We start from the raw sequence: 25,153 nt of genomic DNA, 5'->3' as shown, positions 1-25,153 counted from the left end.
CTGCATGATAGATGCAGACAGAGAAGTTCATTGTGACAGTCTACATTAGCATGGCTCTAAAGTTTTCTAAAGTAAAATGCTTGGTCTTGTATTTGGTTTTGCCTTGCTGGATCCTATGTGGTTATCTTTTCTCCATTTTTACTTTGTTATTGAAACTTCCCTATGGGTTCCAAAGAATGCATTTAAATGCTAGAGAGATTATACATTTGCTTATGAAAGAATTTCTAAATATTTTCCTAGTCAGCCATTTACCTTTTGAGCTTTCTGAATTACATTTATTTATACTTTGATGAGCTTTTTTATCATAACTAGAAATACCTTCGGTACTCTGATTTTTTTTAAAAGACTTATTATCTTACTTTACCTGTTTGTGTGTTTTGCTTAAATGTCTGTGTGTGCACCATGTGTGTAGAAGAGGAGGTCAAATACCTTAGAACTAGAGTTTTGGATGATTGTAAGCAGCAATATGTGTGCTGAGAAATGAACCCTGATTCTCTGCAAGAACAAGTGCTCTTAATAACTGAGCAATCTCTCCACATACACCTCAATACTATTTTAGAATTCTCTGTTCTCAAAACAATACTAATCTCTGTTTTGACATTTACATTTAATATTTTGATTGGTTTACAAGCTAGATGGAGCCAATATTTGAGGCAAGGGCCCATTTTTTATTCAATTTTAATATAAGTTCATCCTCATTTGTTATTTGACACATCAATTCTTTGTTGACTTCATGTCCCTTTTACTATATACTGAGTCTCTGTAGGTATAAGATGTTACTCATGAGTCATTGTTCCTTCTGTTGCTAGGATGATTGGAATTCACAATTTCTTTTTCTTGTCTAATTACATTTGCTAGTGCCACAAAAGAGAGATTGAAGAGTCTGTGAAATGGGCGTGTTAAAATATATATCCTGTGCCAGTTGGATGACTTGGTAGGTAAAGGGGCTTGCTGCCCAACAATGCAGATCTAATGACCTAGAACATAAGACAAGGGATAGAAGCATCTCCACACATGCCATGGCACATTATACCCCCAACACAGTGCACATCGTGCACACACACACACAGACAAATACAATATGTGTAGGTGACATGCATGCCTATATATGTACCTACCTTTGATGAGAATACTTTGTAGTCTCCACTAAGGCACTAAGCAGGGCACTATTTGAGGCTGCAGTTGGCTTGTTTTAAGGATATGTTTACATATTGCTAACTTCTGAAACATCCCCAAACCTCAGAGACTAATATATAAAAAAATGCTGTTGTTGCTTTTGTCCTCAAACCCAGTATGTTGGTTACATCAGGACTTTTCCTCCCTGTAGTCCTATGGGGTCTCATGCTCTGTCTCCCATTCCTAGCTCCCAGAGACTACCCTAATTCTTTTCCTCTCACTATCAAGAAACGGAGAGAACATGCATGTAATGGAGAGGTCCTGAAATACACACAAATCTTAAAATAATAAAAGAAAATAAAAGAAAACTTACAAAGTAAAGGGGCTGAGCAGCTGGATGGATTATGAACATTCTTACAGAAAACAAGAGTTGGATTCCCAGCACCCATGTTGGGTCCCCTGTAAATTTTGCTCCAGAGGAGTTAAATACTGGCCTCAAGGCACTAGCACCCCTGTCCCCCAAGCACATAGCCCCAGACAGATAGACACACATATATACAATTAAAAATAATAAAATAAATGTTTTGTAAACCAGGTATCATTAAAACCTTTATATCATGGTTTGTTCAGAGTTGTATATCCATCCCATTGGCCACCAAACAACAGAACCTGTCAGGAGAGAGCACGTCTACATTTGCTTACTGTAAGGCTGGTCCTTAAACGGGACTAGATCATTTCACAAGTCTCTGTTCCAAGATCTAGAGCATACTATAAGTAGAGGTTTTGATTTCATTTTGGAATCTATCAAAAATAACAGGGCTAAGCTCTATGGTAGCAAAGGTCACATTTTGAGGAGATTAATATGGTTGTTGTTTTGTGTTTTTTTCTTTTGAGACAGGGTCTCACCCTGTAGTTCTGTCTGTCCTGGAACTCACTATTCAGATCATGAGAGCCTCAAACATACATAGATGTCACTGCCTCTGACTCCCAAGTGCTGGCATTAAAAGTGTGCCACTGTGCCCGGCTGGAATTTTTAAAACATCTTTTTAAGTGGTTACATTTTCAATAAACCCCATTCAAACTTTAGAAATACATTATTTTCTTTTTCTCTTTGGACTAGTATCTACAAAGTGTTACACGAAAAAAATATATATATTCTAGGGAAAATCCATGAGTCCAAAATAACTTCTTCGATGGATGTGATTATGATTTATGTCCTTACTTTGTACAACTGCTTGAGAAGGTGGCCAATTTGTTTCCTACCCAATCATTATTCAAGAGTACGTGGGCTATTCAGTAGTCAGTATGAAACCCAAGTTAGACTCATGATTTTCCAAGGCTTGTGAAGTGTGCAAACTATTGTTGTAGAATAATTATCTATGATCAGGCAGCAGCCTGCCCCAGAATTTGTATCCTTAGTAAGATATTTGGAGTTTGGAGTTGATGATCTAAGGAGTCTGCTTTTGGAGGGTGGAGGAGGGGTTCCCTTTGAAGTGCAGACATTGCTCCTCTCTGCCTCTTTCAGATTTCACAAACCCTCCCCTATTGGCACAGTCTGCCAATGTTTACTAAGAACAGCCAGTATACCAGACCCATTGCCAGGTCATAGCAATACAAAGCAGCCGTAAAGCTGGGCCCTGGTTTTGGAAGAAATGGATGAGACCACTAACAGCAGGCAAGAACTGCTTCCATTTCCAGATGAAATCAGCCCTTGTTCAAGCTTCCACCTGCAGACTAGCGGGAATTTCAGATCATAAACATGCACCTTCTTGTCCTCCTAAATTATCTAGGGGTCCTGAAGCCTTTTTCCTAGGGAGGCATGGCCCTGTGGTCTCTTCCTGGGGAGGAACAGGCAGCCTTGTGGTCTCCCAGTCTAATCCGGTTTCAGTTAATTTACTCTGAAGCAGGAGGGGGTCCTTCAAAAGAGAGATGTTCCTTGCTCAGCTGGTCTCTACTGCAGGATTCTATGCTCTTCTGTTCCCATTCATCACCAGCCACGCTGAGCTGTGGCTTTAGAAACTCAGTCCGTCCAGACTCCCTTCCTGCATGCTCTTCCAGAGTCTCACTTCCTCCAGGCACAGCCTTGGCACCTTCACAGAATCACAATGACCCATCCTCTTTCCAGACCCCAGGGCTTCTCCAGTGGAATAGTTGTTTTTCCTCTTTAGCCCCTGACATACAAAGGCTTTATGTTTTCTGTTTTCCATGAACTGCGGCCGTGACAAACCCTGGTCTGTGAACTACCTGGCAGCAGAAGGTCCTCTTCCCAGATGTTCCAGCAGCTCATTTTGTGGTCTTGAACCTGGGCCACCACTTGCGGTTGTGAAAACTGTATGTTGCACAACTTCAAGACAAGGAATCCTGGGTCAGAGGACAGATGCACACAGATTTCACAAAGAAACAGATGAGGTAAAAGAATGAATGGCAGGGTTCAGACCCATGAGCAGTGCCCTGTCACTACACATCTTTGCCACTTCTTGAGTCAACTGTCTCTCTAAATGTTTGTATTCAGATGGGCAGGAAGTGGAATCTATGACTAAAATCTCACTGGTGACACTGGGATCATGTCATCTATAATCTGTCTTGGTCACAAATTATCCTACCATAACCCCTGTCATACAAAACCAACCAAAACAATTGGTCTTAGAGGATAAGTCTTTGGGGGACAATCAGCCATGAGGGGGATCCCATGATAAAAGTTAATGGCTTTACTTACTGAACAAGATCTACTCCCACTGTGAAGGCACATTTGTAAACGAAGATGACAACCCTCACCAAAATCCAAACATGCCAGAGCTCTGTTGACTGACTTTAAGTCCCCCGGAGTCATGGGGAACAGACATGTGCTGTGTATGAACTACCTAGTTTATAATAACCAGACAGTTCTCAGCTTTGGTGAACACTACAACTATATCACCTATGTGGAACATGCTAAGGATAATGAAAAATAAATTATCCCTTCTCAACTATCACTTCTTTCAAAACCCTTAAAATGCTTCTTCATGCTTCTTCATTCTTCTTCATGCTTCTTCATGCTTCTTCATCCATTTGGCCATAACAGCCACAATGTGGGACCCATGGCAAGTCTTGTATCCTCCTGTGAGTTGGTGGGGTGCACACGGAAACATGTGCTGCAGATGGACAGGATTGGGGACAACAACATGAGCATAAACTTACACTGAATTCAGGTACAATCTCATTTGAACTAATTGTTGAAATTATCCATATTCTATATTTTTTCATCTCACACTTACATTCTCATTTATGGGATAACAGGCTTTATTCTACATGCAGAAGACAAAGCAGTACAAAAGATGTGTTCTCTAGAAACCTCTTTCTTCTAGAGGAGAAATGAACAAAACCTTTCATGTTATAGACATGCCCAGAAGTCAGGGCACTAGCACTATTTCTATTTTCCAGTGCTTGCTCTGTTTTCAAGGCCAAAGATCCCAATCTCAATGTATAGCCTTTTGCCATGTTGCAGAAGGGATATGGGTGGCAGCTTCATACACAGGACTTAATAGATGAGTAGAGCCTACCCAACCTAATCTAGTAGGAGTCACAACTTAGGGACATAATGGTACCCATGGCTTGTTATCCTGAGCTTCTAGCCTCTGCCCATCCTCCAAGCTCCAAGTTCATTAATGGGAAACATAGCAGACTTGTAACTCTCCCTGTAGGCAGAAGGATAAATCTACCTTACATTCTGTGCCAGTTCTTTGCTTTCAAATGGTATTTTCTCCATATCTTCACATGGTCTTCCCTCTGTTGTATCTAAGTGCTGTCTCCTTTTCATATAAGAACATAAGTCTTATTGGATTAGGGCCCATTCTCACAGCTTCGTTATAGTTTGGTTTTCTCTGTAAAGACCCTGTCTCCAATTATGACCACATATGAACTTGGCAGACTACCATAACCCAGCTTTTGATGGAGAGAGAGAGCAGAAGCACATCATCCAACCAGTGAGCCTCTACCCTGCACAGATGGGGAGCAGTGGCCAGCAGATAAACATCCAATCCAGCAGCATAGTGGAAAAGAAGTTGGCTTGGGTTTCGTCAGCTTTGACTTCCCTCCACCTTCCTCTGTTGGCGAAGGTGGGAGCTCATAGCCATCGAGTGTCCATAGCAATGGAGTAGGGCACCCACTCCACATGCCATGTCAAAAAAACAAACCCAGAGACAACAGCAACCAAAGCAGGCTCTGAAGTCAAACGAAGGCCAGGGAATGTGCTCCTCTGTGACTCAGTAACTCAGTCATGATCCCTCCAGTTTTATAAGAGAGAATTAAGTGGAACATTTTGTTAAATGTGTTCTCATATTTCATAGAAAGAATGAATCAATTTCATGTACAAAAAGGAGAGTAAAACTAATGCATGGGATTGTGAAAGAAAAGAAAATTGGGTGGCAAAATTCTGAGATTATTAAAATCACAGCTAATGAACATCCTTGCAAAGTGCAAAAACTCTATTTAGAGACATCCTAAGATCTGGCCTATATATGGTAGATATCATAAGCCCAGAGGCTTAGACATTTAATCAATTCGAGTGTTTCCAAGGGTGGGACAAACCTGGTATTACAAAGAGCATATTACAGAGTACATTTGGATCAAACATATTAAATTATTCATCAATTCCATCTGTTCTTGTAAAATAAAGCCAACTATGTGAGTATCTTATTCAGTATGATATACATGAACTAAATCTTGACATTTGTTTTATAATTTAATAGTGAAGTTTAGTAGCATGTCTTAGAAGTCACGAAAATAAACCAGTAAAAATGCATGTGTTTATCTTCCAAAACTCAACAACAGCAAATAATCCAGAAGTGGCACAGACTTGAGTGGACATTTCTCCGAAAGAATTAGCTATTTAGTGCATTAGTTATTAAATACAAAGCTTACCATAATTAGCACTAGAAAATGTCAAACCAAAGTCGCAATGGCATACCTCTTCATGGCCACTAGGATGGCATTATTCAAAAGGATGTATGTAGCTATTTGATGGCTATTCTTGGCTACATCTGGAGCTAACTAAAAACCAAGGGACTGTATACATCTATGAGGGATTTTCCTTAATTAAATTATTTGAAGTAGAAAGAACCTCCTTTAATCTGGATTGTTTGAGATGGGAAGATTCACTCTTAAAAATCTGGCCCACACCTTCTGGCAACAGCCTACATAGAGAACAATGCAGGGTTTTACTCTTTGATGCTTGCCCTTGCTCTCACTGACAAGTTCATTCTATCAACTGGCACTAGCATCTCCTTGGGAATTCTAGTGTACACTGAAGACCAGATGACATCGAGCTTAATGGACTGAGAAACTTGGACCTTCTATTGGTAGACAGCCATGTTTATACTAGCAGGATCACAACCTATAAGCCATGCTAATAAATCTCCTTTCAAATACATAGATAGATACATAGATAGATATATAGATAGATAGATAGATAGATAGATAGATAGATAGATAGATATTCATCTTATCAGTAATATTGCACTAAAGAACCTTGACTAATACAGGTTGGGAGGCTAACTCTATGGTTGTATGGCCTTAACACAAAGCTCTAGGCTTTGTTCCCAGACAGTACACACACTCAGACACACACACACATACAACACTCAGAGTGGTAGGATACTAGCATATGTCATAAAGGTGTGGAGAAAGGAAGGGCTTGGGCAGTGCTGGCACCAGTGTGAGATGCTGCAGGGCATGGGTATTCATTTGGTGATTTCCCCAAAAGGCTACACACAGAATAACTTCACAATCTGGCAAATAATTGAAAGCAGACATTCAAGCAAACAAGTGTACACCCATAGCCACAACAGTGTTAGTCATAGCAGGCAAAGAAGTGGAAGCAATTCCTGTTCATCCACAGATGAGCAAGCAGAATGTGGAGTATTACTCAGTCACAAATAGAAATGATGTTCTGGCTCATGCAGTAACATGAGCTTTGCAGTTACTAGGCTAAGGAAAAGACGCTGACCACGGGGAACAGATATTGTCTGACTGCTGTGAGGAACAGGGAACAGAAAACTATTGCTGACTGGAAACACTGCAGTGATTTCTGCAGACTGAGGAAAGGGTCTGGGCAGTTTGAGTTCAGGAGGTGGGAAGTTTTGACGTGGAGAAAAGTAAAAGCTGTAAAATGGGATGTATGTGACTCACACAGCAATGTGAGTGTACTCTATGCACATTGAAAAGGTTGGGTTAGAAACACAGCCGGCTACCTATCAGTTCATCCATATGATCTCACTGTGAAAATGCTGCAGCCCAGATTCTTTGAGATTGCTTTAAAATAACCCAGGAATCCTTACAACAAAGCATACTACTTTTCCACACCAAAAGAAGCCCTGGGCAGTTTCCCCCTAAGAAAGCAAAGGTGAGAAAATTTCAGTCTGTTCTCTAAAGAAGATTCAAAATATTCATAAGAAGCTGGCTACATAGCTGCATCCCAGCACTAGGGAGAAAAAAACAAGATGATGGCAAGTTCTAGAATAGTCTGGTGTGTGTGTGTGTGTGTGTGTGTGTGTGTGTGTGTGTGTGTGTGTAAGACTCTATCTCAGAATATCAAAAAAGCAAACAAAAAGAGAAAAATACATCAGCTCTTTCTTCTTTTTCCACATATTTAACATAGTTTGGCATAATAAAGATTTGTGATAAGCACAGGAGAGACAGAATAGAGAGCCACTGAACAAGTCAGTGGCTTGACTGGATGAGCCAAAAACTAAACATTTAAGAGGACTTGCCATGGGGTCATTCTGCAATGACCTTTGTTGTAAACAAAGGGTAAAGAATTTGTTATAATAGGCTTCACATGAATGCAGTCCTTGCCCCCCCCCCTTGGCACCATCAGTAAGGAGATAGTTGAAAACATGAGGCATTAGTCAGGATCCCGAGCTTTTACTAACTTGCCTCCTCTTCCTTGCCTATCAGCAGCCGCACAACCCTCAGCCACCTTCAGATCTAACAGCTATATTCAGTGCTCATATCTAATCACAAATTCAACCTTTAATGAAGACCTTATTTTGAAATCACACATATTGTTAAATTATTTTTGTATATTTTATTCATCAGCATGCAAGATAAATGTTTATAATGGTAGCAGTATTCACTTTTAAAATGTATACACCTAAAGGTTTGGGGTTTTTTATTGTTTTATTGGATATTCTTTGTATTTACATTTCAAATGTTATCCCCTGCCCCCTCCCGCTCTCATCCTCCCTCCCCCTCCACTTGCTTCCATGAAGGTGCTCCCTCTCCCAAGGATCCTCTCTACCTCAGTGCCTTTTCGTTCCCTACACTGGGAAAACACATCTTCACTGGTCCAAAAGCCTCTTCTTGCATTGATGCCAGACAATGTTATTCACTGCTACATATGCAGCTGGGGTCATGGGTCTCTCTATGTGTGCTCAATGGCTGGTGTTTTAGTCCATGGGAGTTCTGGAGGGTTTGGTTGGTTGATAATGTTGTTCTTCCCATGAGATTGCAAACCCTTTCAGCTCCTTTAGTCCTTTCTCTGGCTCCTTCACTGGGGTCCCCATGTATGTTCAGTCCAATGGTTAGCTGTAAGCATGCTCAGCTATATCAGTATGACTCTGGCAGAGCCTATGATGAGAAGGTTTGTTTTAAAATACTATGGGACACTTAGGAAGTGCACATCTGCATTCCTAGCTACTCACAGGGCTGAAACTGAAGGACTAGGAGCTCAGGAGTGGCTAGCCTGGGCTATAGAGTGAAACTCTATCACAAAAGCTAAGCTAAGAAAGGACTGAAAACAGGCAAAGAACACGAGCTCAAAAAATAATATAATGATAATAGTTTTTCTAGGTCTAACTCTGTTGTGACTTTTTGCTTTTGATGTGAATACATTATAAAAATACATTCAGTAGAGAAAATCCAACATGAAGCTCCATATCTTTCATTTCAAATGGCTACTCTAATTGTATAGCAGTTCAATGAACTGTGTTGTCTTGGGTCTGGCTAATTTCAGTGTGTGGTTGTGTTTATGGTTTTTTTGTTTGTTGTAAAGTTCTTATAATAAGATGTACAATAGATTTTAAAAATATGGTGGCATACATGTCCAATACAAAACCTGGAGGACCTAAGGTAAGAGCCTCTCCTTTGAAGACAACCTTCATAGTACCTGAAAAGCATGCAATCTATGTAAGATGCCAAGGGATGAAAACAACACAGCAGTGATTACTGTGGCACAATAACCCTAAGTATCTAAGAAAGGGGTATCATGTCTTAGTGGTAACCAATGGATCTCTAGTCACACTTAAGGACACTCAACAGGAGGGGACTCATACTGGGTGATGAAAATCTACCCAACTACCTCAGGCTCGGGACCAAATCTACTATGTCCCTTTAGTAAACCAGCATAATTCTTAACTTAGGCCATAATTTTAAACACTTATCCATACAACCTCTGGTAAGTGTAACTCTTAGCACTCATCAAAGAAACTTTTCTTTGCAGCAGAAAAATCACAACCAGTCAAACTGATCATTCAGTGCCCAACCTCAATTGATACATGTATAGCGTATCTCCTGTACCTGAAGCTTGGAAAACATCAATGAAGTGAGAGATGGATGGACATTTGTATAAGTCAGAGGACCAGAAAATGTGCTATGAGACTGTGCCTTCTTAAAATGACATGGAAGCTTCACCCATGTTACCTCACCAACATGGCTGCCTAACCTAGATCTAAAGAAGCAAGACACCAATGGACATGCTAACATAGTAAGGGGAGATCTTGTGGGCTAAAGGCACAATGCTGAGAGTGGGAGAAAAAAATCTTCCCTAAGGTTGTGTGCTCTAATTGCTTGTTGAATGCTGTGGTGGTTTAAATATGCTTGGTCCCCAAAGACCAAATGTTTAAAGGCTTGACCCATAGGAAGTGGCACTATGAGGAGTTATACTCCTTGTTGGAGTATATGTGGCATTGTTCAAAGAAGCATGTCACTGTGAATTGAGGTCTTCTGTGCTCAAGCTATGCCCAATGTGTAACATAATCTGCTTCTGCTGCCTGTGGATAAAGATGTAGAACTCTCGGCTCCTCTAGCACTGTCTGTCTATACACTGCTATGTTTTGTTTCCCACTTGATGATAATGGACTAAACCTTTGAAACCAGCCCCAATTAATTTTTTTATAAGAGTTGCTATGGTCATGGTATCTCTTCACCACAATGAAACCCTAACTAAGATAAGCACCAAGTGTTGAGCCCTGAAATTGTATATGTCCAAATAACACTAAGTAAACCAAACATATTGTATTTATATGTAAGTGTGTGTGTGTTATAATCAATTTTTAATTGAACAACCTTATTTTTAAAAACAAAGATAAATGTACAGATTTTAAGCATTTTTGCATAGAAGTATACAAATACATTTTTGTCAGTACTTGGGGTTTTTTTTTTTAAAGGTTTAATAGTGTGCACTACAATCTTACTAGTTACAATGAGCATAAAGTACATATAAAACAAGATGTAACCTAGAATTAGTCTAAGTTTTCTTGGTATATAAAGATTAAGCATAATGGTTTTTCTTTTCTTTTTTTTTTTTTTTTTTTTTTTGAACTTCATATAGTCTGTGAGTTGTGTCTGGGGTGTTCAGAGCTTTCTGGGGTTGTATTCAATTATCAGTAACTGCATATTATGTCTGTTCTTTTGTGACTGGGTTATCTCACTCAGAATAATATTCTCTAGATGCATACATTTTCTTAATAATTTCATAAAGTCATTGTTTCTGATAGCTGAGTAGTACTCCATTGTGTAACCATATCACAATTTTTGTATCCATTCATCTACTGAAGGACATCTGGGTTCTTTCCAGCTTCTGGCTATTATAAATAGGGCTGCTATGAACATTGTGGTGTATGTGTCTTTGTTGTATGTTGGAATTTCTCTGGGGTATATGATCAGAAGTGGAATAACTCAGTCTTTAGGTAGTACTATGTCCAATTTTCTGAGGAACCACCAGACTGATTCCCAGAGTGGTTGTACCAGCTTACAACCCAACAAACGGTGGAGAAATGTTCCTCTTTCTCCACATCCTCACCAGCATCTACTGTCACCTAAATTTTTGATCTAAGCCATTCTGACTGGTGTGAGATAGAATCTCAGGGTTGTTTTGATTTGCATTTCCCTGATGGTTAATGATGTAGAGCACTCCCTTAGACACTTCTCAGCCAATTCAATATTCCTCAATTGAGAACATTTTGTTTAGCTCTGTACCCCATTTTTTAATAGGGTTATTTGATTCTCTGCTGTCTAGATTCTTGAGTTCTTTGGTATACCTTGGATATTAGGCCTCTATCTTATGTAGGGTTGATAAAGATCTTTCCCCACTCTGTTGGCTGCTGTTTTGTGTTCTTGACAGTGTCCTTAGCCTTACAGAAACTTTGCAATCTCATTAAGTCCCATTTGTCAATCTTTGACCTTAGAGCACAAGCCATTTGTATTTTGTTCAGGAAATTTTCTCCTATGCCTATGTCTTCTAAGGGTTTCTCTATTTTCTCTTCTAATAATTTCAGTGTACCAGGTTTAATGTGGAGATCTTTGATCCACTTACACTTGAACTTTGTACAAGGAGATAAGAAAGGGTCTATTTTCATTCTTCTGCATGCTAAGTACCAGTTGAACCAACACCATTTGTTGAAGAGGCTGTCCTTTTCCATTGAATGTTTAAAGCTCCTTTGTCAAAAATCAGGTGACCATATATGTGAGGGCTCATTTCTGGATCTTCTATTCTATTTCATTGATCCACCTGCCTATCTCTGTACCAGCACCATGCATTTTTTAGCACAATTGCCTTGTAATATAGCTTGAGGTCAGGGATAGTGATTCCTGCAGATATTTTCTTGTTGTTGAGGATGGATTTCATTATTCTAGGTCTTTTGTTATTCCAGATGAAATTACACATTGCTCTTTCCAACTCTATGAAAAATTCAGTTGGAATTTTGATGGGGATTGCATTGAATCTGTAGATTGTTTTTGGTAAGATGGCCATTTTTACAATGTTGATCCTTTCAATTCATGAGCATGGGAGATGTTTCCATTTCTGAGATCTTCCTCGATTTCCTTCTTTAGAGGTTTGAAGTTCTTGTCATATAGGCCCTTCACTTGCTTAGTTAGAGTCACACCAAGGTATTTCATAGTTTTGTGACTATTGTGAAGGGTATCTTTTCCCTAATTTTCTTCTCATGTTTGTCCTTTGAGTCCTTTGAGTCCTACTGATTTGTTTGAGTTAATTTTATATCCAGCCACTTTGCTGAACTTGTTTATCAGCTGTAGGAGTTCTCTGGTGGAATTTGTGGGGTTTCTTAAGTACACAATCATGTCATCTGCAAATAGTGATGTTTTTACTTCTTTTTTTCGTATTTGTATCCCTTTTATTTCCTTTTGCTGTCTAATTGCTCCAGCCAGGACTTCCAGTACTATGTTGAATAGGTAGGGGGAGAATGGGCAGCCTTGTCGAGTCCCTGATTTTAGTAGGATTGCTTCAAATTTCCCACCGTTAAGTTTGATGTTGGCTGTTGGTTTGCTGTATATTGCTTTTATTATGTTTAGGTATGGGCCTTGGATTCCTGTCTTTCCAAGACTTTTAACATGAAGGAGTGTTGAATTTTGTCAAATGACTTCTTAGCATCTAGTGAGATGACCATGTGGGTTTTTTTTTTTTTTTTGAGTTTGTTTATATGGTGGATTACATTGATGGATTTCCATATATTAAATCATCCCTGCATTCCAGGTATGAAGCCTACTTGATCTTGGTGAATGATTATTTTGATGTGTTCTTGGATTCAGTTTGCAAGGATTTTGTTGAGTATTTTTGCATCAATGTTCATAAGTGAGATTGGTCTGAAGTTCTCTTTCCTTGTAGGGTCTTTGTATGGTTTAGGATCGAGGGTTATTGTGGCCTCAAAAAATGAGTTAGGTAGTGTTCCATCAGATTCTATTTTGTGGAATATTTTGGAGAGTATTGGTATTAAATCATCAATAAATGTCTGATAAAATTCTGCACTGAACCCATATGGACCTGGATTTTTTTTGGTTTGGAGGCTTTTGCTGACTGCTTCTATTTCTTTAGGTGTTAAGGGATTATTTAGATGGTTTACCTGGTCCTGGTGTTACAATCTATTAAAGAATAAGAAGCCATATTTTCTAAAGGGAGGTGGGCATCAAAGGGATTACAGGGAAGAAAGGACAGGGAAAAGGATGGGCTTTTGCTTTAATTTTTAAATCTAAAAATTTAATTTTAAAAGTATATGGTACTAGCAAAGTAAACAAATACATTAATATTAAAGATAAAAATTAAAATATTTTAAATTTTAAAAGTCCCTAATAAGAATACTCATCCCACTAGGACATGAAGTTCAAGCCTCCTTTGCTCGTTTAAATCATCATCCTAGTCTTAACCTTCTATAAACATACTTTAAAGATGGGGCCCACTTCCTTAGCCAGCCAGGCCTCCTTTGCCTCTCTGACAGAATAGGAAATAGACTGGGGTGCCATTATGGTACCTACCAGCTCAGAAACCCAATGCCATCTACTAGTGGCTGGAAGTATGGAAGCAATGGGTGAAGGAGCTACAGAGACAGCCTGGCAGCTCTCCAGGGGCCTCACAACTTATTCAAAAAGACGAAGCTTCTGAGAATCATTTGTACTGCCTTCAGGATGAAAAAAAAAAAAGAAATTCCAACCAAAATGTGACATTTTGTATGCTATAAGCACACTTACAGATATTGACATTCAGCACTCAGTATTTTAAAAGTTACTTTGAAGTCTGAACCTATAATTAATAGGGGTTTTATGCTATATTGCTTTTAGGGTTTTATAACCATTGCTCAAGTGGAGATTGTTTTGGTTTTTTTTTTAAACCTGAAATTCTGAATTCCTGACTCTGAGTAAAGGCTCCAGTGTCTTTGGGAAAAATATGCTGTACTTCAAGTTCTGTACTCTGAGGGACTTACATGTGTGGTTTGTAAGAAAACCTACAGGTATAGTTCACACACACACACACACAGTCTAAGTCAGCTGTTCATGTTTGCCTTCCAGTCTGAGTTTCTTTGGTATGTGTCTATGGGCAATGATGCTGAGGACAGGATCAAGAGTCTCTTGGATGTTACACAAGTGATCTGACTCTGAAGTGTACCCCAACCTACCTCTGCTTCTTCAGGGCTTCAAACACACTTTGCAGCTGTTGCAGCTGCAGGGATGCTGCTTGGTTGCACTTTTCTGAGCAGCTTCTGTTATTCACAAGTACTCCATTCAAAGAAGAGAACGAATGTGAAGCCACACTCCAGAAAGAGCAGGAAAAACATTTGGTTTGACTATCTATTTGAAGTCAAATGAAATTCAAACACATCCGTGAGATGAAATGTTCATAAGGAGTGCACACAGATAAATGTACAGTGCCTTTATGATTAAATCATCGTTAACACCATTAAAATAATGTCCCATGTTCCATGTTCCATGTCAATGAAAAACTTATATAATAAAGGCATCCCTTCTACTAAACATGTAATGAATCCTGCCACCATGACAGACATGTTGTTGGGTTTCACTTCTTTTTCTTCATTTGTCTCTATTGTGGTGTGTGTGTGTGTGTGTGTGTGTGTGTGTGCGCGCGCGCATGTGTGATTTAATGAACAGCCAGACAGTGATGAATATCTACAGTCCCAGCTCCACTGGATGAGCACGTGACCCCGAGGACACAAATCCAACCTGGCCAGAGAAACTGGGCCTTGTTTCTTTAAAAAGAGACAGGGAAGAAACTAGGGAGTGGAAGAAGGAAACGGAACGAAAATTACAGCAGCAGCTCCACAAAGATTCATAACCAGTAAGTTTATACATAAGCACACCAGAAACATTCTACGAGTGTATGTGTGTGCATGTGTTAAATACACATTCACAAGTGTGTAAAAACAGACTAATATGTAGTTCCGCGAACACTATTAGCAAAGAAAATAAGAGAGTTTAAATGTCGGAATGACAGCTTATACCACCCTACAAAGTGACTCAGTTTCATCAGGTTTCAGGGACGTTGACAAAATAGCCTTCCTCGATCCAGCCAGCAGGTGGCAGTATTGACTGCGTACCAGAACACCCTAAGTCTGGCTGAAACTTACTGTTTCAAAAGAGTAATTCCCAAGAAATACAAATGAGTTCATCTTATCTGTGTTTTGAAACTTTCAAAGATACTGTTCCATCCTATCAGAGACTACTGTGAACTCCCTTTGTAAAAGCTTTATTATCCGTCTATTTCTCTTGGCTTTGGGTATGACATTGAATTGATGGGGCATGTTTGGTTTCCAAGCACTAGTTAAATGGATAGACGCTTTATCTGTTCCACAGTTAGCAAAGCACTGTTTACCTTGCCTAGGACAGGGCCTCTCAACTGCATGGGAACCTTTCTAAAAGCAAAACACAGAACAACATGTGAATGTGAAACACTCACACATTTGGACCTCTGCTGGTTGAAACAGACCTAGACTCAAGAATTGTGTACACAAGCATGCCCATTACGTGTGGATCCCCCCTCCCCCACTTCTCTATCATTTGTATTTTCATTTGATGGATCTTTATCTGCATTTTACTTTGCTTTTTTTTCTTTGCTTACTAATTGGAACGATTTCAGACATCATGACTTTGAATCATGCCTGCAAGATAACCTGCTGCCCATCATATTGTCAGAGACTCGTGTAAATGTAAATACTAGTTTATCACAGGGATAGGCTTATTCATCTTTTTCATCACCAGGATTTTCACTTTGCTTCACAATCCCCTCGAAAAACATTGCTGAGTTATTCACCTTCTCTTGAATAGCCAGTTAGCCAACTTTTCTTAAATAATAAACATTTAGGCTTTGGGAAACAGGGGAATCTAGATGCTTCCACTCAAGAATTGAAAACCATTGTGAGCTTGTGAACAATATAACACCCAGAGGCAGTCTTCAGGGCAAAGTTTTGCAACTTATAGAATATGTTCCATATGTGTGTGTGCTGGGGATTTAACTCAGGGCCTCATTCATGCTAAACACATGCCCCATCACTGGGTATGTGGTGGTCAATCAAGCTTCTGTTCTCATTAAGAATCACAAAGGAGGTTCTTTTGTGAGCGCTGCACACCATTGTGTGTGTCTATAATCCCAACGTCAGGACTGGCAAGTCCCTGGATTTCATTAAGTAGCTAGTCTAGCTTGAGTCAGTGAACTCCAAATTCTCTGAGACCTAGTCTCAAAAAGCAAGGTGGTAAATGACTGACACCCATGCTGACCTCTGACCTCCAAATGTACACGCATGCACACATGCACAAACATAAATAAGCAGGCATAGGGGGAAATGTTATATGCTTTGACCTATGTGTGGAATTTCTGACGAAGGTGTTGATTTCACAGAAGTTGGTCAGAAAGGCAGGGAAAGGAAAAGGTCAGAGTGTGGAGAGGTAGAAGCTGTATTTAAAGAAAGGATGGAGGCTCTGGGTACTATGAGAGGTAGAAGAAAAGAATTTCCCAAAGAAATGATCAGCTTTGGAAGAGATGAAGATGCTCATCTGCTTGAATATTATATAATATATACAATATATCAAAACATCTTATGGTATTCCCTAAGTACATACACTTTATGTGGGAACTTAAAAATAAATTTTGATTTAAATTATAGTAGATTGAAACACTTTTAAATGAATATTATTTTTTAAATAAAAATGTTAATTATTTAAGAAGAAATAAAATTTCTAGACCCTAAATCAGACTGGTCTATGTTATACCTGGCAGTGCCTCATAATAGGCCAGGGACAGGAGTGGCTGGAGAAGTGAAAGGAAGAAACATGCCTGGAGAGAAAACCCAGCAGACACCTTCACTAAAACCAACCAAGATTTTTGTTTTTGTTTTTATTTTTCAAGATACAGTTTCTCTGTGTAGCCTTGGCTGTCCTGAAACTCACGCTGTAAACCAGGCTGGCCTCAAGCTCAGAGATCTGCCTGTGCCTCTCAAGTGCTGGGACTAAAAGCCACCATCTACAGGCTGTCTCACAATGTCTTTGAAAACTGAGTGTTAATGGCCCAAGCCTTTGCATTTGTGCAGATGCCTGGTCCCTTTGGTGTCACAAGCACAGTGGGCTCCCAGAAGAAGCCTCATGATCTTGCAGAACTGGGCTGTATGAAGTGTCAGTCCTCCTGAAGCCCAGACACAGGAGCACTGGGTCCACTGTGCTGCCTACCCCTTGCCCTGGAGAGAATGAAGAGCCTTTGCTAAACCAGACCACAGTGTACATTGAAATCTCACAGGTCCCTTCTTCCTGTCAACAGCAGCAGAGGGTGATTAGTAAATAGTATTCTTCAAAGTTTGCTGTTGAGCAATGAAGACGGACAGGGAATGTGTCTTGGGACATGAGGACAGGGAGTTTGTGGCCAGCCTAGGTTTCACAGAAAGTTCAAGGCCATCCGAGTTTATGATTTCAATCTCCAAAACTCACAGGGTAGAAGAAAAAGTTTCTCACTCTTTGCAAACTGGCCATTTGTGGGTTCTTGTGCTAAACACTTCCATTATTTTGAATGCAGAAAATAGTACCAAACTGTTCCTGGGAAATGTTCCTTTAAGCCATGTGGCCAAACCAGGCCCAGACACAATCAGATCCCATACAACAAAGTATTTAGCTGTCTCATTTTGGCCTTAAGGTTTTTAAGTAGAAGTAAGTGCTCGATTCAGCAGCACATATACTAAAATCAGAGATTAGCATGCCCCCTGCACAAGGATGACACACAAATTCGTGAAGCATTCTATATTTTTAAACCTACAATATTGAAATCTATTCTCAACAACAAGAAAACTTCGGCAGGAATCACCAACCCTGACCTCAAGCTATATTACAAGGCAACTGTGTTTAAAACTGCATGGTACTGGTATAGAGATAGGCAAGTAGATCAATGGAACAGAATAGAAGATCCAGAAATGAGCCCTCACACATATGATCACTTGATTTTTTTTTTTTTTGGACAAAGGAGCTGAAAACATTTAATAGAAAAAGGACAGCCTCTTCAACAAATAATGTTGGCTCAACTGGCAGTCAGCATGCAGAAGAATGAATATGGATCCTTTCTTATCTCCTTGTACAAAGCTCAAGTGCAAGTGGATCAAAGATCTCCACATTAAACCAGGTACACTGGAACTATTAGAAGAGAAAGTGGGGGAAACCTTAGAACACATAGGTACAGGGGAAAATTTACTGAACAGAATACCAATGGCTTGTGCTCTAAGATCAAGAATTGGTAAATGGGACTTAATGAGATTGCAAACTTTCTGTAAGGCTAAGGACACTGTCAAGAAAACAAAATGGCAACCTTCAGATTTGGAAAAGATCTTTACCAATTTCACATCTGATAGAGGTCTAATATCTAATATATACAAAGAACTCAAGAAGTTAGACTCCAGAGAATCAAACAATCCTATTTAAAAACGGGGTACAGAGTTAAGCAAAGAATTCTCAATTGAGAAATATTGAATGGCTGAGAAGCACCTAAGGAAATGCTCGACATTCCTAGTCTTCAGAGAAATGCAAATCAAAACAACCCTGAGATTCAGCTCATACTAGTCAGAATGGCTAAGATAAAAAACTCAGATGACAGCAGATGCTGGTGAGGAGAGGATGCAGAGAAAGAGGAACACTCCTCCACTGTTGGTGGGGTTGTGAACTCGTACAACTACTCTGAAAATCAGTCTGGCGGTCCCTCAGAAAATTTAACACAGTACTACCTGAAGACCCAGTTATTCCACTTCTGGGCATATACCCCAGAGATGCTCCAACATACAATAAGGACACATACATGCTCCACCATGTTTATAGCAGCCTTATTTATAATAGCCAGGAGCTGGAAAATCCCAGATGTTCTTCAGTAGATGAATGGATACAAAAATTGTGGTATATTTACACAATGGAGTACTACTGAGCTATTAGAAACAATGACTTTATGAAATTCCTAGAAAAATAGATGTATCTAGAGAATATCATCCTGAGTGAGATAACCCAGTCACAAAGGAACAGACATAATATGCAGTAACTGATAATTGGATACTAGCCCCGGGAAGAGCTGAATACCCAAGAAACAACGCAAACCATATCAAGCTCAAAAAAATAAAGGCCAAAAAGTGGAATTCTTAGTCCTTCTTAGAAAAAAAATAAGTGTATAGCACCCTCTCAGAGTGGGGTACACCTAGACCTTAAATAATTAATATCTCAAGAGCTAAGAAGATAGCCTTGTGGCAATTTTTGGTATTTAGAAATCATTATGTTTAATCTATATACACCAAGATAACTTTGACTATTTCCATGTTACATTTTGTTTTACATGTACTTTATGCTTATTGTAACTAGTAAGATTTCAATGCATACTATCAAACCTTTAAAAAAATCAAGTACTGACAAAAATATATTCATATAGTTTTAAGCCAAAATGCCTTTAAAAATCTGTACATGTATCTCTGTTTTTGTTAAATAAAGTTGTAAGGGGGAAAAAAAGAAGTAGAAGTGAATGTTCTAAATAGCTCTGTCCCCAATATGGAAGGTATGTGGAAGAAAACAGAAAGGCAGAGATGGGGTAGAGATAAGAGAACCCATGAAGATGATGTAAATTAGTGCAACCACTATGGAAACCAGCACAGGAGCTCCTCAAAGAGAATCTAACTGTACAGTTTGAGGGTTACACACCCAAAGGAATCTAAGTCAGCATATACAAAGGGTCTGCACTTACATACACTGTAGCACTGAATACAGTCTAGATGTTCATCTGCAGATAAATGGCTTAATAAAATGTGTGTGTGCATTAAATGGTGTTTTACTCAGCAGTGAAGAACAAAAGAATCATGTCCTTTGCAGAAAAATAGACAGAATTAGAGATCATTATGTTTAAGCAAAATTAGCCAGGCTAAGAAACCCAAATATGTCATGTCTTTTCATATACACAAATCGTAAACTAGCTTTTAAATCATTATTTATCTACCTATTTTACACACACACACACACACACACACACACACACACACATACACACACACACACACTCACACACACACACTCACACACACACACACACACACACTGCTTGGTATAGTGGTTAATGTCTATAATCATTTGGGTTGGTTAAGTCAAAAGAATGCTTGCAAGCTCAAGGCTAATATGGGCTATGTAGAAAGTTTCAACCCATTGTGGGGTACAATGTGAGACCTTGTTTTACAAAACAAAATAAAAAGACACACAGGTAAATAGGAAATTAGGCACGGCAAGGATGAGGACCAAAGTGGGAAGGAGCAGAACAGAGGGTGACAGGTGAATAGTAGCAAAGCATATGGTAGGTATTCATGAAGATATGAGAAAGGAAGTTAATATTATCTGCAAAGAATATATGTTCTTAAAGAAAACTATATGAAAGGTAGTGAGGTCTTCCACCTTCTCTTGAAGCCTTCAATAATCTTCATTTTTATTTTGTTATTCTTGCCCTACCATGTGCATGTTTGCATATGTATGTGTGTGCATACATTTGTGCATATGTGAGGAGTGTGCTTCTGATGCTGGGGCAGTCTCATTTTCAGTTTATCTACAAGTGTTTTCATCCATAGGTGTGGGCTTGGGACTAGGCCTTAGCAGTTTTCTGGCAATTCCACAGTTTATTTTGGATCTAGACTTATTTTTGCTCAAAAGCTCTTTCAACAAGCCATACCTCAACCCTTAAGCTAACAGGGCTTGCTCTAGTTCCACTTTCTGTTTTCAAATTGGGTCTCCATGTCAAGTTCAACTCCACTGACAAAATGAGATGCAAGGGCTGCTGCTGCATCTTGCTAATTGGCTACATTGTCCAGAGGAATCTCTGCTACTCACCAAAGATCTTCTCTCATCTTGTTTGTTTGTTTGTTTGTTTGTTTTTCTGATCAATATCAGGAAAGTTTTGACTTCTATCCACAGGCTTTGATTTAGATTTACCCTTGGGTCTACTGTGGAAAGATAGATAGATACTCTGGATTTCTTTCCATGTCTGTCCATTGGGCCTCCATTCTGGCTAGTTTAATGTCAACTTGACACAAGCTTGAGTCATATGAGAGATTTGAACCCTAAATGAGAAATTAGAGACCATAGGATTAAGCTATAAATTAACTTGTAAGGCATCTTCTTAATTAGTAATTGATGGAGGAGGATTGATGCCTGTTGTAGATGATGCCATCCTTAGGCTGGTGTCCTGGGTTCTCTAAGAAAGCAGGCTGAGCAAGCCATGGAGAGTAATCCAGTAAGCAACAACCCTCCATGGCCTCTGCCTCAGCTCCTGCCTCCAGATTCCCAACCTGTTTGAGTTCCTGTTCTGATAACCTTCGTTGATGGACTACTATATGGAAGAGTAAGTCAGATAAATCCTTTCCTCCCCCAACTTGTTTTTGGTCACAGTGCTTTATCACAGCAATAGTAACCCTGACTAGGGCAGCCTCTATCATCAGAACTTAATACCTGAGGTTCCAATCAATGAGTGTTCAATACATGCATGAGTTAGTTAACCCTGGATCCTATGCCTCTGAAGAATTTTAAATCCACCGATATTATATACAATTGAGTGGGGGTAGGTAAATTATAGCTTTTCAGTCAACCCAGGTCCCATATTTTCACTTTTGTGGGGAACAAATATAGCCTGCTATCTGCTAGGTGAACATTCTACTGAGCAACACTCCCAGCCAGACCCAACATCTAAATGTTATAGTTGCCTGTGTTCATGAGGAGGATGTAGCTTTATGCAAGTTTTACTTGGAAGCTGGGGGATGATGAGGGAGAATGAGTACAAGAATATGAGGGATGAAGAACTGAATATAGAAAGCAACTGGAGACTGATTTCCTTGAGGAAAGGATCTAGTGTATTTTTTTTTCATGTTAGCATTTGTCAAATTGCTCATTAATTTCAGCCAAAGAACATTTTATTGCAGAAATTTTTGAATTATGACTATGTTTTAAGGCCTAAGCATGCTAATCAAAAACTACTGCCCACTGGGCCCATATCATCCCCTCCTCAGATGAACACTCTTTCCCAATAAAACATCCCTCAGGATATTTACTGAATGTCCAAATTAGTGGTGAAACCAAGCCACTGAAAATGATAGGCAGGGGCTGATGTGTTGGGTCACTGAATAAAGGTACTTGCTCTCCAGCCCAATGACCCAGGCTCAAACCTCAGTACCCACAAGGTAGGAGAGAACTGACTCTAAAATGTTGTCCTCTGACCTCCACATGCATTACCCATGTAGGATGTGATATCTCAGACAAACACACATAGGCACTTGCACACACACACACACACACACACACACACACACACACTAAATAGGCAGGGTCAGTGTTTTAGCTCAGTGGCAGAATCCTTCTAGCACATAACAGTTCCTGAGATCCATTCCTAACACTGAGAAAGAAAGTGGGAGGAAGAAGTACCAGAGATAGGATTATACATGCATACACACACACACACACACACACACACACACACACACATTAGAAGCAAGATGTTTTTGAGGTAGAAGAGAAAAATTGACAATTCAAGGATTACCATGAAAACTGGCAGTGTTTGAAAGAAAGATAATGGTTGAACACCTGTGTCCTAGACCCCAAACCTGATTACTGGCCACTTCTAAAAGCAGATTTGACAATCTGTAACCATGGGTGCAAGATTTTAGGGATTCTCTCTCTCTCCCTCTCTCCCTCCCTCTCCTTCCTTCCCTTCCTCTCTCTCCCTCCTTTACTCCTTCCCTCCCTCCCTCCCTCCCTCTCTCGTCCCTCCTTCCCTCCTTCCCCCCTTCCCTCCTCCCCCCCCCTCTCTTTCTCACACACAGATGCATACACACGGGCAAACAGACACAGACACAGACATAGACAGAAATGTTTTTTGGGAGATGTCAAATCCAAGCTTTTAAAACACAAAATCAAGAACAGAAAACCTGATGTCTTATTGTTCTGCTGCTGTGAAGAAACATCATGACTGAGCCAACTCTTATAAAGGAAAACATTTAACTCTGGGCTTGATTGCAGATTCAGGGGGTTAGTCCATTATCATGGCAGGAAGCATGGAAAAGTAGTTGAGAACTGCATCCTGATGCACAGGCAACGGGGCAACAGGGGGGTGGGGGGAGAGATTGGCCCTGGTGTGGGCTTTTAAACCTCAAAACCTCCCCTAACAAGGACATACTTTTTTTTACCATTAATTTATTTATTCACCTTACATCATAATCAGAAACCCCTCTCTCCTCTCAGTTTCCTCTTCCCACAGCCCCTCCCATCATACTCCCTCCCCTTTACCTCTAAGAAGGGGGAGGTTCCTCCCAGAAAACCATCCCACCCTAGCACCTCAAGTCATTGCAGGAGTAGGTATATTCTCTTCCACTGAGGCCAGACAAGACAGCCCAGTTAGGGGAGCAGGATCCACAAGTGGGCAACAGAGTCAGGGTAAGCCCCTCCCTCCACCACCACTCCAGTTGTTAGCAGACCCTAATGAAGACCAAGCTTTATTTCTGCTACATATGTGTGGAGAGGCCTAGGTCCAGCCCTTGTATGCTCTTTCTGCCAGCTCCCAAGGGTCCAGGTTAGTTGACTCTGTTGGTCTTCCTTGTAGCATCCCTACCCTGTCCAGGTTCTTCAATCCTTCCTCCAACTCTTCCACAAGACTTCGTGAGAGCTCTGTCTAATGTTTGGATGTGGGGCTCTACACCTGTTTCAGTCAGCTGCTGGGTAGAGCTCTCAGAGGACAGTTATGCTAGGCTCCTGTCTGTGAATCCAGACTGACAGATACAAACATAGCCTGAAACTCCAACATAATGGAAGGAGAAAGGCAAGCCAGCAATGTGTTCATATAGATCTTCTGAGGACAGCTCAGCACCTCCATTTCCTCACATTGGCAGGGGTTGTTGCTGTATCCATCTCACAAGGCCATATACTTGGTTACTGTATATGTAAAGGTTCCCACAAACCCTGAGCCAATGGTTCTTAAGTCACCTTTTCAACCGTGCCAGAGACATTAAAAACACTACCCCACAAACAGCATGCCTATATAGGCTGTATTAGTTAGGGTTTTACTGCTATGAACAGACACCATGACCAAGACAACTCATAACAACAACATTTAATTGGGGCTGGCTCACAGGTTCAGAGGTTCAGTCCATTATTATCAAGACAAGAGCACAGCAGCACCCTGGCAGGCATGGTACAGGAGGAGCTGAGCGTTCTATGCCTTAATCTGAAGGTTGCTAGAAGACTGGTTTCTGGGCATCTAAGTCAGAGTTCTTAAAGCCCACACCCACAGTGACAAACCTACTCCAATAGGGCCATACTTCCTAATAGCGCAGCTCCTTAGGCCAAGCATATACAAACCGTCACATAGGCCTTCTTGATAAAATGGAAATAATAACTAGATAATACACTAGAACCGTCTGGCACATCGTGCCTGTCACAGCTGCTTGAAGAGGTCACTTCAGACCCTTTGACTATCTTCTAACCCTGGTTAACCATCACCATCTCATAGTATAGACCCTACAGCAGCCATTGTTTTTATTCCTTCTACTGGGATGGGATGATAAAGGCTATGACCTTGTTTATAGTTGGGCTGCATTTGTCTTGATAGCTACATTTTTAAGTGAGTAAGGTATTGCAGAAGCCAGAGATGGGAAAAACTCTCCTCTTGGCACCTAGTGCTCAGCTTTGGCAACTGGTACAGCCATTTTAAGATATCCTTGTAAATTCAATCCAAATAATATAACACCCTCTCTCTTGTTTTCTCTCTCTGCCCCACTTTTTTGTCTCAAAATTGTATTAAGAATATCATTTTGTGTGTGTATGGGATGGGGGTATGGGATGTGGAACAGTCAAAGGGTGGATGGGGAGGGGATAATATCCAGAGTGTAAAAAAAAGATTAAATAAAATTTAAAAAAGGATATCATTGTGGCATAATCATTTTAGTAAATGTTACATGTACATTTTTAATGAAAAAATTCCAAATATTATGCACACACACACACACACACA

General features: G+C 40.0%; 1 pseudogene across 1 annotated transcript in view; it reads right to left on the bottom strand.

The window, feature by feature from the left end:
* LOC308422103 (U1 small nuclear ribonucleoprotein C-like) overlaps positions 1-25,153 on the bottom strand; it is a 144,047-nt pseudogene that overhangs the window by 91,543 nt on the left and 27,351 nt on the right. The window lies entirely within an intron of this gene.

This window comes from Micromys minutus, assembly GCF_963924665.1.
Source record: "Micromys minutus genome assembly, chromosome: 6".
NCBI classification, from domain to species: domain Eukaryota; kingdom Metazoa; phylum Chordata; class Mammalia; order Rodentia; family Muridae; genus Micromys; species Micromys minutus.
The sequence above is the reverse complement of the archived record's forward strand: the minus strand, read 5'-3'. Positions and strand labels throughout refer to the sequence as shown.